The sequence below is a fragment of the Panthera uncia genome (genome assembly GCF_023721935.1).
Source record: "Panthera uncia isolate 11264 chromosome B3 unlocalized genomic scaffold, Puncia_PCG_1.0 HiC_scaffold_1, whole genome shotgun sequence".
In the NCBI taxonomy this organism is placed as follows: Eukaryota; Metazoa; Chordata; class Mammalia; order Carnivora; family Felidae; genus Panthera; species Panthera uncia.
This window is the reverse complement of record NW_026057582.1, coordinates 93,003,362-93,018,073: the sequence shown is the minus strand read 5'-3', so window position 1 is coordinate 93,018,073 and position 14,712 is coordinate 93,003,362.

The window sequence follows — 14,712 nt, the reverse complement described above, 5'->3', positions numbered from 1 at the left end:
CTAGAAATCCTAAGTCAAAATATTGACAGGGCCAGCCTTCATCTAAAGGCTCTAGGGAAGAATCTTCCTTCCTTTGTCCCAGCTTCTGGGGGCTCCTGGCAGTCCCTGGCATTTGGCAGTGTAACTCCAGTCTTTCCTTGGTCTTCACATGGCACATTTCCCCTTGTGTTTGCTCTGTGTCTCTGTACGTGTCCAGGTCTTCCTCTCCTTATAAGGATACCAGTCAGTGGGTTTAGGACCAACCCCAAGTCAGTGGACTTCGTCTTAACTAACTATATCTGCAAAGACCCTATTGCCACATAAACTCACATTGGGAAGTTCTGGGTAGATATGAACTTTGTGGGGATTGGGCGGGGGGAATCCCTGTTCAGCCCACTATAGTAATCAAAATAAATAATATCGTGATACAACATTTAAAAAAATTGGAACTAAGGCAAAAATCCATGATGAACAAGATGTCATTTTTGTAAACAGCATCTGATGACTGGAATTAAGGTAAGGCAAGTGAAACGAGTTGCACAAGTACAGAGCTGGATGGATCCTCGCTTTACTTAAAATTTTAATATTTTCATGGGTTCTTCACACGGAGTTTTAAAAACATTGTGCTGCAGTTTAACTTGATGACTGAGATTCTGGCACCCTTTTTTCACCCACGGTGAATGTGTCACTTGTTGCATCCCTGTCCTGGCCCTCGTTTGTCACAGCATGATGCTTGGGATCCAAAGACAAGCACCCAAGAGAGGGAACCAGGGACAAGCTGTATTACCTTTTTTAGGTTTTGTGGCTAGCATGGAAAGTCACATTGAAGTCCAACACATTCTGTTCATTACAAGTGAGTCACTAATCAGAGGGAAATTTGAGTCGATGGAATGGCAAGGAATTTGCAGGTATGTTTTAAATTTAGCACGCACATATGTCTTTTCTGTGGTGTTCTTCTACATACACTGATCTTTCACTTATGAATGGATTCCACCCTACTTCTCGTGCTGTTGGTACAATCTGGGCGTGGTGGCTGTGGGAGGCTTATCCCGAAATCGGACCATAGAAAAGTGACATTGAAAGAGAAGGTCCTAAATCACCATTGTGCCACTTTCCTAACACCAAAACCTTCAGTCTCGTGCTGTTTCTTGTCTTACCAAGTTGAAACTTGTATGCCTGGGTTTTTTTTTTAAGGTACTTATTTGGGAGAACAAGTGAGCAGGGGAGGGGCAGAAAGAGGGGAAGAGAATCCCAGGCAGGATCCAAGCCGTCAGCACAGAGCCCAACATGGGGCTTAATTGCATGAACCGAAAGATCACAACCTGAGCCAAAACCAAGTGTCCACACTCAATGGACTGAGCCACTCAGGCGCCCCTACTTTTTTTTTTTTTTTTTTTTTTTTTTAAACTAGTAGGCATGTGGGTCCGTTATTATGCTCTTATCTTGCAAGCTTAGTGATGCTGGGGCCAAGTTTCTGTAATCACATTTCATCTTTGCCAGTTGCCCCCTGTTAGGGGGCGCTGGAGGGAGACTGGAAGACTGGATAACAAATAAGAGATTGCTCCTTCCTGTTTGTTTATGGAATTTTCTAGAGGCTTCCTGTCAAGTTGCAGCTTTCCTAAGAGGCCCACAAACACTTCAGTCTCAGCAGAAGCAGTTCCTTCCCACAGCAGCTCTGTCCAATTTGCAGCTTTACCAACACTTGGAGAGCCAGCTTTATTGTACCTGCCCCTCCCAGAGGCATTAGTGCCAGCTGGACACTTTTCTTCCTCAGGTATGAGTTTCAGCTCCATACTGTAAGTTTTTAAGTTTAATAATTTCACCTCTTCTCTTTGTTCCCTCATTTCCAAAAGTGCTAACCTAAGTACAATTTAAAAAAATTTTTTTAATGTTTATTTTTGAGGAAGACAACAAGCAGGGGAGAGGCAGAGAGAGATGAGGGCACAATCTGAAGCAGTCTCCAGCTCTGAGCTGTTAGCACAGAGCCCGATGCGGGGCCCGAACTCATGAATTGTGAGATCATGACCTGAGCTGAAGTTGGACGCTCAACCGACTGAACCACCCAGGCGCCCCAGTACAATTTTTAAAAAATTCTGTATAGATAACTGGTGTGTTTTCTCTTGCCCCACTTGGACCTGACTGGGTAGTCCAGGAAACAAATCCTCAAAGAGGCGATTGGTAGGTTAGTTTGGGTTTAAATGCAGGTCTGAGCTTCTCACCGACAGGCAATGGGATTGCTGGTAATCCATGATGTGGTGGCATGATGAATCAGATAATCTCCTATGTTTGAGGGCTTTAATGGCTGCTACACTTTGTTAGGCAGTAGTGATGATTAATTGGACTGTGGTGTGGCATGGATGCTTCTGAGTGCTCTGGAGGACTTACAGAAGAAAATTACAGGCTTAGGTCTTTAAATATTCAGCTCAGGTCATGGTCAGAGAACCAGTGAGTTCATTACAGCTCTGAAAGAATCTTCTATCTCATAATCAGAAGGCCGAGGTAGCAGGATGTTAGACAACATTTAATTGTGCAATTGCAGAATTAAAACATTAATTGAATCCACAGCTTCTTGATATCTCTCATGTGAAAGGACATTGGATAGAGAAAGAAACTAGGAGCGGGGTGTCTGTTTGGATGAAGCTGAAAAGCTCGATTTCCTCGTCACTCTGAGAACTCCCTTGCTTTTGAGAAGTTTGCTTCCCTAGGTCTGAAGAAACTGATCTTTCCTTGCTTGAAAATGTTGTAATAATGTCACCTGGGGCAGTTTGTATTCTCCTCAAGGCTCACCCTTTGCATGCTGTCTGACCCACTTGTTACCAGCAGACCCAGCGCTACGACCTCCTCAGACTCTGACGAAGAAAGCACGAACTCCCAAATGAGGAAGAACTAGCTTCCCAAAAGAACGGCAAGATTTTGCTGATACAGAGAGAAGCCTAGGGAATATGTGTGGAGTATATTCTAAGAATGTGAGATGAAGGACAGACTATAACACTAGCATGGGCCAAACTGGTTTGGGTACACTTAGGTACTCTGGATTTGATGCGTTAGCGCATATAGCACATAGTGAGACACGGCTCTGTAGCTGGTTGGTTAACTAAAACAAACTCACTGGTGACCTACTTGCAATAAAGCTTCCCTGGCATTATGTGGAGGGAATCCAAAGGTTTAGGGAGATGAGTGTTGGATTAGACATACCTTGTGTTACCTGCATACCATGCCTCACCTTCTCCAACTCTATCCCCTGAGAAGGCCAGATTAAAATAATAAACATTTAATATTTCACCATTTCTGAGGGTCACGATTGGTTTAGCAGGGTCGTTGTGGCTTAGGGTCTGTGATGAGGTTGCAATCAAGACATTGGCTGAGAACACACTATCTAAAGGCTTGCCTGGAACTGAAGGATCTGTTTCCAACATGGTTCACTCTTGTGCTGTTGGCAGGAGGCCTCAGTTTGTTGCCACGTGAGCCTCTCCGTAGCAGCTTGAGTGTCTTCATGGCAGCTGGCTTCCTCTAGAGTGGGTGACCTAGAGCAGGAGAGAAAGAGCAAGGCAGAAAAGCCACAATGTCGTGCCCTAGCCTTGGAAGTGAGGTTGTATTCTATCAATCGGATAGACCAGCCATGATACGTGTTGGAGGAGACTATGCAAGGGCAGGAATACCAGAGGCAGGAACCACCAGAAAGTATCTTGAAAGCTGGCTGTCATAGCAGCTTTGCCTTCCACCAACCAACTTGGCCACCTTCCCTATCCAGAGACACTTGACGGGCTCCTGAGGGCTAGGCTCAGGGAGCCAGTCTGAGGTTGGTTGAGTGGAGAGGAGATTTGGTTTATGAATCTTGGGAAAACGTCAAAGTGATGGGGTAAGAGCGTGTGAAAAACTTCAGTCAGAGAAAGTAATGCTGTACATTTTCTCCCAACACTGAAAGTTATAGTAGGACCATGGATCTGTTTGGAGACATAGGTGACATTTCTTCAGACAGCGATGGGGACAATGAACAATCCATTCCAGGGCAGCCTCATGTAAGTACACTCAGTAACCTCAACAGGTCCCAGTGTTCAAAGTTAAACAAGCTTCAAAGCCTGATGGGTCTGACTCCTATGGGGAGAGGACATTGATAATTGAGTAGCAGTCTGAAACATCTGATAAATGGGTGACTTTCTCAGCTGTGTTGGGAATTTGTGGATATTAGAAGGCACCGAAGGAACTGCTCAGAAGAGGTTGATGCTAAACTTTAGGGGCTAAACTCTGAAAACTCATAATTTGAAAACCTTTGGCTTAAGTTTTTCTGAACCCAAACCTGTGCCAAAAAGCATGTGCTATTTGACTTCTCTGATTTTCTTTCTTTCTTTCTTTCTTTCTTTCTTTCTTTCTTTCTTTCTTTTTTTTTTTTAGAGAGAGAAGGAGAGAGAGAATCCCATGAGGGGCAGAGAGAGGAAGAGAGAAGCAGGGCACAAACTCACCTGCAGTGGGACTTGAACTCACAAACCGTGAGATCATGACTTGAGCCAAAGTCAGATGCTTATAAGCCACCCAGGTGCCCTCTTCTCTGATTCAATAGTTACTTAGTACTGAGGGGTTGTACAGTTTCACAGTTCTTTTGTTTAATGTCTTATGCAAACTAGATATGCCAACAAAATAAGTATTTTTTTCTGGTAATGCAGGCTTACAGGTCTTGTTTCCCATGGTGGTATTGTTGGCGGAGAGGATGAAATTTTAGGGAGAGACCTGGAGGGGTTACTGACTACTTTATTCCTAAAGTGGTGCCTGAATTTACTTCCTGTCACACCTGCATCTGCCTAGTATGGGAGAGCCGGAGCATTTCTATTTTTTTTATAAAATTCTTTTAACATTTATTTATTTATTTATTTATTTTTTTTTTTTAACATTTATTTTTGAGAGAGACAGAGAGAGAGCATGCACGCGCATGTGCACACGCACAAGAGGGGGAGGGGCAGAGAGAGAGGGAGACAGAATCCAAAGCAGGCTTCAGGCTCTGAGCTGTCAGCACAGAACCCAACACGGGGCTTGAACTCACACACCATGAGATCATGACCTGAGCTGAAATTGGATGCTTAACCAACTGAGCCATCCAGGTGCCCTCAGCTAGAGCATTTCTGATTTCACTTCAAGCTATCACATTCTGATTCTTCTCTTAGGAAGAACATGGAGTGCCTCAGGACCAACAGGAGGAAGAGCCGATTTCTGAAGGCAGAATAGAAATAGAAATCCCCAATGTCAACTCTGATTTGGGGAATGAATTGTACTTTGTTAAACTACCCAGATTTCTCAGCATAGAATCCAAGTAAGAGGACTGATTAAAGTTTTCTTTTTCAAGATATTAAATAAAAATAAGTGGAATATAAATGTTTTTTCTTATGAGTTGGCTAATCATAAAGATTAGACATTCCTCATCTGAAAGGATGATGCAGGTGTTTTTCACTAGTGTAAAGCTGAAAAATGAGGTTGAGAAAGTTTGCTAGAGAAATCATAAATGTTCAGTGCGAAAGCCACTGTGACTAGAAAAGACCATGATCTTGGACAACAACATAGTATTGGGTATTTTTCATGAAGCCTCGTGAGTGTAAGCTCTTATGCAATTAAACATGATACTTTCCTTTAAAAATGGTGAAAGATGGACCATATGTTATTTATATTTCAGAAAATGTAATTCTTCAAATAAGACTTCGAATTATTAGTCACATTTGGATTTTATTTCAGATGTGTTAAAATCAAATTTCAAGAAAGTACACTAATTTGCATACTTGCTTGAAGTTTTACATGAAGTGACTTGTCTACTGTGACTTTTTAAAAACACCTTGGTGCATGTTGTAAAGATTATTATTATTTTACAGCACTAACAATATTCATTACTAGATATGGCTAACCTGAGATTAAAAAACCATTTTTAGACCTTTTGATCCTCAGTATTATGAAGATGAATTTGAAGGTGTGAAAGTGCTTGATGAGGAAGATAGAACCATGTTAAAATTGAAGGTACCATTCTGTACTTGTTCCCTTTTTTTTTTAAGTTTTTCATAAAACAGAGATAATGATTTGAGACTTGAGATTATGAAATGATGTCTTATGTTTACTCTTCAGTCAACAAACAACTGTTCAGACCAAGGTCTGAAATGTCTCTTCAGAATGTTTTTAGGGGGGAAGTTACATAGCCTCATAGTCCCTGTAATTGTCACTTTTCTAACCTTTTTTTTTTTTTTGCAGTTGTAATTTTTCAATGGAAGAAAAGATAAAAATTCTTGAAAATTGTTAGTTCATTTTTTAAAAATGTTTATTTATTTTTGAGACAGACAGAGACAGAATGCAAGTGGGTTGGGGCAGAGAGAGAGGGGGAGGCACAGAATCTGAAGCAGGCTCCAGGCTCTGAGCTGTCAGCACAGAGCCCGATGCGGGGCTCGAACTCACGAGCTGTGAGATCATGACCTGAGCTGAAGTCGGATGCTCAACTGACTGAGCCACCTAGGCGCCCCTAGTTACTTCATTTCGTATAAACATAGGTATATGGAACTGCCTCTACATGTTACAGTAGACTTCCCACAATAGAAATCTCTCAGGCTCTTTCTGGAAATTCAGACTATGTACAAAGAGATGCCTTGTTTTGAGATGTTTCCTCTTGAGAAGGCCTGGGATGGCTGTACACTCTACTGCTCACACAGGGCGTCATGAGCTATTGCCGGAGGCAGAACCAATTTTTACACTACCTTCATGATTTGGGGTTCCCTACTATATGGGTAGGACAAATTTGAACTAAAAAAACCCAAAAAAACAAAAAACAAACAGGGCAAAGCACAAGTCTTAATTGTTTTAATTGTTAAGAGTATCTTAAGTGTATATTCTTTTATTTACTTTTTTTTTTTTTTTTAACGTAATGCCCAGAGCTTCCTTGTCTTACTAGGCTAGGCTTACTAGTCCTCCCTTCACTGGGTTCATAGCCCTTCAAGTGGACTTAACAGTAGGCAGAGATCTCTATGTTAACTGCCCATCTCATGTAGACCCAAAGCCTCATCCTTTCTTTGAACTTTTGGTGTGTCTGGTAATACCTCCATCCTGCATTGTCCTTGGCTTTTACCTCCACTGTTATAAACTAGAGCTTAGGAAAGATTAAAAAATTTTTTTATTTTTATTTTTATTTTTGAGAGAGAGAGAGAGCACAAGCAGGGGAGGGCAGAGAGAGAGGGAGACACAGAATCTGAAGCCGACTCCAGGCTCAGAGCCCAACATGGGGCTTGAACCCACAAACCACAAGACCATGACCTGAGCTGAAGTCTGACTCTTAACCAACTGAGCCACCTGGGAGCCCCAAGCTTAGGAAAGATTTAAACAAAATGGTTAGTTTAACCAATATCTCTAGGTATTCGTAGTAGGAGTGTTTTAGTGTTTCTTCATCAGCTATTTTGGAAGCTTCTTTTATCACTACATATGAATTCTTGGCACATGATTATAAGTCACTTGAGGAAATGAAGAACATGCAGTTTAGTTACACTCGTTTTGTAATGCCCTTGTATTTTGAACCAGGTGGAAAATACTATAAGATGGAGGAAACGCCGGGATGAGGAAGGAAATGAAATTAAAGAAAGCAATACTCGGATAGTCAAGTGGTCAGATGGAAGGTGAGCCCATAACGCCTGAAGAGCATTGACAGACCCGGAGGGAGGCCTGGGAGGCGTGGAGTTCTCCATGTGGGACCTTACTTTGGGGTCCTCTGTCACTAAAGAATTAACAAAATCCAGGCCTTTGGGAGGACACTTTAGAAATGGGACCAAGATGTGATCAGATTCATGGTATCTGCCTTATCCGAGTGAGCGCCCAATGCTCGTTCCCATGCGCCAGGTGCTACTGGACAGTATAAATTGGTATTTTGGAAAAAATGTTTCTGTTTCACTAATGAAATGGTAGAGATTGGGAAAGTGACAAAACTATTATGTCTCAAATGGGAAGGAGAAGGAGTTTTACCACCTTTTGCTTTAAAAGGGCATAAGTTGGGGTGCCTGGGTGGCTCAGTCGGTTACGCATCCGGCTTTGGCTCAGGTCATGATCTCATAGTCCGTGAGTTCAAGCCCCGCGTTGGGCTCTGTGCTGACAGTGCAGAGCCTGGAGCCTGCTTCAGATTCTGTGTCTCCCTCTCTCTCTGCCCCTCCCCTGCTCATGCTCTGACTCTCTCTGTCTCAAAAATAAATAAAAACATTAAAAAAAATTAAAAAAAAATAAAAGGGCATGAGTTATTTACGGCATCTCTGTTTTTCTCACGAGTTCAGTGCACAGTTGCACAGCATTTTAAGTAAAGCCTATAGGGGAGAATGGGAATTGTAGGATTCGTTACATGTCCACCCCAGCACTGACCGGTGTCTCCTTTCCAGCCTTTCCCTGCATCTGGGCAATGAAGTGTTTGATGTCTACAAGGCCCCCCTGCAGGGCAATTACAACCACCTGTTCGTTCGAGAAGACACAGGTCTACAGGGACAAGCCGTCTTCAAAGCCAAGCTCACCTTCAGGTAACCTTTATACTGACGTGTTGGTACTGGCTGTTAAAGAGCAGCCAGGCCAAGAGGCCGTGCAAAAGGCCTGACTCAGCCCTGACATAATTTCGGGGTGCAGCTCACCAGGGGACGTGCTCGGTTCCCATGCTGTTTTTTCACTTTTGCTACAAGTTGCTGTTTCTCAGGGAGCCAGTTCATGCTATCGAAATCACCACAAGACCAGTATGTAAGCCGGGAGACCAGTAAATGAATTCACCTTGGTCAGTGCACCTGGTAGGAGGCTTAGAGGACTGGTCTACGCAGCTCCGCGCGGGTCAGTGCCCTTTCCCGTGAGAGGAACACAGCTGGGAGGTGGGCCGATAGTGAGCGTGTCATTGGCGTGTGCACGCGGCAGAGGCGGGGGAGGGGCTGGACAGGCTGCGGCCTGACCCCAAGAGGATACGCGCTGCACCCCTGTGCTGCGGCTGCCTTGTTGGGCGCTTTTCCTCCTTCACTCCTTCGCGCATCTTGCCTCTGAAGGTTACAGCGCTGTTGTCCGTCTTGCAGCTCTCCTTGAAGTGGGGCACTTAACAGATGAACAGTGCGCCCAGGGTTTCTTTCTTGGGGTCTTTCTTGGAGCCTGCTTCAAATTCTGTCTCCCCCTCTCTCTCTGTCCCTCCCCTGCTCGCTCGCGCTGTCTCTCTCTCTCTGTCTCTCTCTCTTTCTCTCTTGTGCGCGCGCTTGCTCTCTCAAAAATAAACATTAACAATTTTTTTCTAAAAAGTTTATTTACTTGTGTATTTACTTGTTTATTTACTTGTGTATTAACTTTCTAAAATGTTATTTACTTGTGTATTAAAATGAGTGACTTTTATGATATGTACATTATACTCAAATCTGTTGCTCTGTTTTAAAGATTAACAGCACTGAGGTTTAGACATTAACAGTGTCTGACTTCTGTGCAAGCTTGAAGAAGAGTCTCAATCTCACTAATTTTTAGTGTCCTTATCTGTAAATTGGAGATAATATCTACTTCACAGAATGGTGTGTCAGTTAAGTCAAATGATACATTAGATGGCATGCAGTGTGGAGACCTGGCATAATAAACGTTGTTCGGATCCAACCTCTTAATGAGCTTTTCTCCAGGGGTGTAAAAGACAAACAATTCTGCAGCGTGCTTTTTTCCCTGTTGTGCCCCGTGTTCCACACTCTTTATGTCCCATCTCTCGACAACCTCAGAGACTCTCCTAAGGATCATTCTTTCTTTCTGATGCACCACCAATCTGCCTCCCTTGAGCCAGGAATGTTTTCTGCACCAGCTGTTCCTGTCCTCTGGGCTATCGTGAGGCCTCCTTGCCTTGCCCTTCCTTCTAATTGTATTTCAGATAAAGAGACTTTTAGTTCTTGAGTCAGGACTTGTGGCCTCTGCACCACCCTCACAGACCTGAGATTTCACATCCCTTCTCTTTCTGCTTGTCATCAGGGATTTCTTTGTAAAAGCCCTTGACCCTGCCGCCTGCTCTCCTTTTTTCTCCACTTGGTGCTTCAGCCCCTCAGCATCCCCCCCGGAGAAGGGACAGAGGAAGGAACAAGAGAAGGAGGAAGCCTCAGAGTGCCAGGATCCGAGGCCCAGTGTCCTTCATCTGCTAAAGGGGAAGGGGTCATCGTCACAGCTGTTTGTGCTCTCGGTTTGATCACCTGTGATGTTCTTAGTCAACAGTGGGGCATTCTTGTCCATCTCCCAGCAGACCTCACTCTACAGACAGTGTCACACATAGAAAGATGACCCTGCTGCTTGCTAATAGATGCTCAAGGACGCAGAAGATTAGAATCTTACCAATGGCTGGTTGTGATCCTGAGTGCCAGCGCACTGAAATGATTAAGGTACGTTTGCTAAGCTCTATGCTGGGATTTTTTTTGGGGGGTATTACAGGCTTACTCTCCAGAATATTAATTCACAATTTTGTATTGCCACAACCATTTTATTTCTTATAGTTATCAGGGAGCCAACTTAAACCTAAGTGTGTGGTTAACCCTAGTAATATCAGTGGCTTCTGGTGAGATGTAGCAAATCAGACACTCAGGTGTTCTCTCTCCAGTTCATGAGATTTCAGGGAGAAATCTGACAGGTTTTATGACAGGTATCATAAAACTTTGTGAGATATGAAGTGCTGGGAAGGTCAAAAGGACATTCCTGACTCACTCAACTAGGCTCTGTCTTGTGAACACCAGTGTGTGGATCGCCAGGCAGAGAAGGGTGTGAAGGGTGTGAAAGTTCTACTTTGGGGCTCAGGGACCCTCCCCTGCCAGTACCTCCCCATCCTGTCATCAGGAGCGACGGGGAGCTCTCTGGGGTGAGGGGCCCTGACAGGAATATCTGAGCACCGTTGTACTTTGATGGAGCCTGAGCAAGTTGGGTTGTCTGTCTCAGGGATTAACAGAAACGGCCGCCCTCAGGCGTCCACTGGGCAAGGATGAGGTTCTTCAGGCTGGTTGCTGCTCTCCAGACTCTGACTGACGGGCAGCACAAGGGGACGCTGCAGCTCCCAGGGCCGTGCCTGTGCCAGTTCTGATCGGCCGCTGGTGCGAGAGAGCCCTTGGCCTCTTCACCTTGTGTTACCTTCACGCCTTAGAACTAAAGAGAGTGATCGCTGTGTGTGGTAACAGGTGTGGAATGGAGACAACTATATTCTAAAGACAAGAATTGTAGTAAACGTAGGTTCAAGTGAGCACAGAGGTAGTTCATATTTTTAAGTTAAATGGTTGATTTGCTTCTTTACAGAAAAAGGAACGTTTGAGGGCTTCTACTCAGCAGACAGTCCATCTGTGGGAGGGGCAGAACCAGCAGGGGCTGGGTGTCCCCTACCAGGACCCCAATAGTGTCCATGAGGAAGAGAAAGGCATCAAAGCTGTGAAAAACCATAACCAAGGGGACCTTTGAGGTAAGCTGGGCATGGAGGTAACATTTCCTCATCTGAGGGCCACAGAGACTGATGGCCTTTTACTCTCTCTCCTGCTGTTACTTACTTAGGAAAACGGTACAAAGGCCTTTTGTTTTTATTTTGTGTTTGTTAGGGTCACTTTCCCACAGAAAAGCTTAGCTGGGAAGGTAAGGCACCCCCAAAATAAAAAAATCAATTAAATAATTCTTGTTCTTATGGAGGGAAAATGTGTAATAAAGAGTTTGCTGCTCGTATAATTGACCCTTTATTTAAACGTTGTAGTTTTTTGATGTGATCATAAAACCTTTTGGGTGTTTAAAAGTGATGAATCTGAGAAAAAAACCTCTCATATCTGTCATTTCAGCATGTCTGCAAGTTGTATACACTTTTTCTCATCAAAACTTTAAAAATGTTGGCTCTTCAAGGGAAAATGTAAGTGGGAAGCAACAATATTCAGAAGAAAAGCTCAGGAATAAACAGGTCTTCATCTTTGAAGTTCATTCACACGTCTGGAGTTCGAGTTCTTTTGCTTTCAGAGGAATGAGCTAGAATCTATTTTTCAGACAGTGATGGGGATCAGAAGAAGAAAAGGCTCAAAGATTACTGAGAGCAAGGAAGGTCACCAGTGATGAGATAGAACCAAATTTGTTCAATTCTAAGGGGGTTTGTCCTGAACCCAGGAGCCAACTCCTGGACTAAAAATTTGCTCACAGCCCTGGGGCACAGACAGATGTTTGTATACTTCACTGAGACTCTGGGAGATTAATATAGTGACAGGACCAGGAGTGACCCACAGGAGGGTCTGACCCCTGTGATCAGGTGCATGTTGGAAGACTGCTCAGAGAAGAAGATCCCTCACTGGTGGTGAAGAAAGTGTTAGCTTATGTATACACCGACCAGGCAGGCGTTCTAGGTAGATAGAAAGGCCTGTGAGGAAATGTGTGGGGCCCTGAGTCGCCACCACACTCAATGGGAGAGGGACCGATAGCTCTGTGTGGTAGAGCAAGACATCCATCATGTTCATCGTGGTAACTGGGTGTTCTTATTGTTTGGGTGTATGAGTAGTTGAGGATTATTCCATTTCCATGTTATTAAAATATTTTCCCTTTAATTATTTCCGTTTCTACTTATAAGTACAAATAAATTTTCAGTCTTAAATATACAAGGGAATCCTATTTACCAAGTAAATATATAAGGGCAAAATGGGAATTATTGCCCATATGCCATATTAAAAAAAATTTTTTTTTAATGTTTATTTTTGAAGGAGAGACAGAACGTGAGTGGGGGAGGGGCAGAAAGCGAGGGAGACACAGAATCTGAAGCAGGCTCCAGGCTCTGAGCTGTCAGCACAAAGCCCAGTGTGGGCCTTAAACTCATGAACTGCGAGATCATGACCTGAGCTGAAGTCGGATGCTTAACCGACTGAGCCAGCCAGGTGCCCCTGCCCATATGCCATATTAATTAATTCACTGTTTTCTGAACACTTAACATGCTTCACTCCGGGTCTGGAATCACAGGTGGGAGTAAACATTTCAGTAACACAAATGTTGAGCATGTCAGTTAAGCGCTGGTCACCTGTCCAAGGGAAGCATTTGTTTTTCATGTAAAAAATAGATTTAAAACTTTAAAAGCATACTGAGAAAGCACATAAAATGCAAGCAGTCATTTTAAAAAATCCATAGGCTTTAAAATACTTTTAGATAGGGAAAGTGAAATGTTGAGGAAGCAGGAAAACATATTTCAAGTAGTATGATTGGAATGTCAGTACAGAGTGAGGAGGGAGTGTCCCTCCTGCCCTGACCACTGCCCGGGGGCAGCCCGGGGTTCGTATGGCCTGACCAGCTGGAGACAGTGTCTGTGGAGATGGGTCGCTGCTGGGCGGTCACCTTCTAATATGAAGGACTGGCTCCCCCATCAGCTCAAGACTACTTTTTTTGGGAAATTTTTATTTTAATTCCAGTTAGTTAACATAGTGTTACGTTAGTTTCAGATGTACAATATAGTGATTCGACACTTCGTGTGATACCCAGTGCTCATCAGAGTGAGTGCCCTCCTTAATCCCCATCACCTACCTCCCACCTCCCCTCAGTTTGTTCTCTAGAGTTAAGAATCTGTTTCTTGGTTTCTTTTCCCCCCCACTTTGTTCATTTGTTTCTTAAGTTTTACATGAGTGAAATATGGTGTTTATCTCTCTCTGATTTGTTTCACTTAGCATTATACTCTCTAGCTCTGTCCATGACATTGCAAATGGCAAGATTTCATTCATTTTTATGCTGAATAATATTCCATTGTATATACCACATATTCTTTATCCATTCTTCTAGCGATGGACACGTGGGGGGCTGCTTCCCTATCTTGGCTATTGTATGTAATACTGCTATAAACATCAGGGTGCATGTATCCCTTTGAATTACTGTTTTTGTATTCTTTGGGTAAATACCCAGTAGTGCAATTGCTGGATCATAGGGTAATTCTGTTCTTAACTTTTTGAGGAACTTCTGTATTGTTTTCCACAGTGGCTGCACCAGTTTGCAATCCCATTCACAGTGCAAGAGGGTTCCTTTTTGTCCACCATCCTTGCCAGAACTTGTTTTTTATGTTTCTGATTTTAGTCATTCTACAGGTATGAGGTGATATCTCCTAGTCCTTTTGATTTGCATTTCCCTGATGATTAATGATGATGAGTATCTTTTCATGTCTGTTGGCCATCTGTAGGTCTCCTTTGGAGAAAAGTCTGTTCATGTCCTCTGCCCATTTTTAATTGGATTTTTTGGGTTTTTTGGTATTGAATTTTATAAATTCTTTATATATTTTGGATACTCTTTATCAGATGTGTTATTTGCAAATATCATCTCCCATTCTGTAGTTTGCCTTTTTGTTTTGTTGTTTCCTTCATTGTGCAGCTTTTTTTATTTTGATGTAGTCCCAATAGTTTATTTTTGCTGTTGTTTCTCTGGCCTCAGAGGACCTATCTAGAAAAAAGTTGCTGTGGTGGATGTCAGAGAAATTACTGCCTGTGCTGTCTTCCAGGATTTTTATGGTTTCAGGTCTCATATTTAGGTCTTTAATCCGTTTTGAATTCACTTTTGTGTATGGTGTGAGAAGGTGGTCCAATTTCATTCTTTTGCATGTGGCTATTCAGTTTTCCCAACACCATTTTTTGAAGAGACTTTTTTCCACTGGGTATTTTTTCCTGCCTTGTTGAAGATTAAGTGACCGTATACTTAGGGGTTTATCTCTGGGTTTTCTATTCTGTTCTTTTGATCTGTGTGTCTATTTTTGTGCCAGTACATACTGTTTTGATTACTACAGCTATA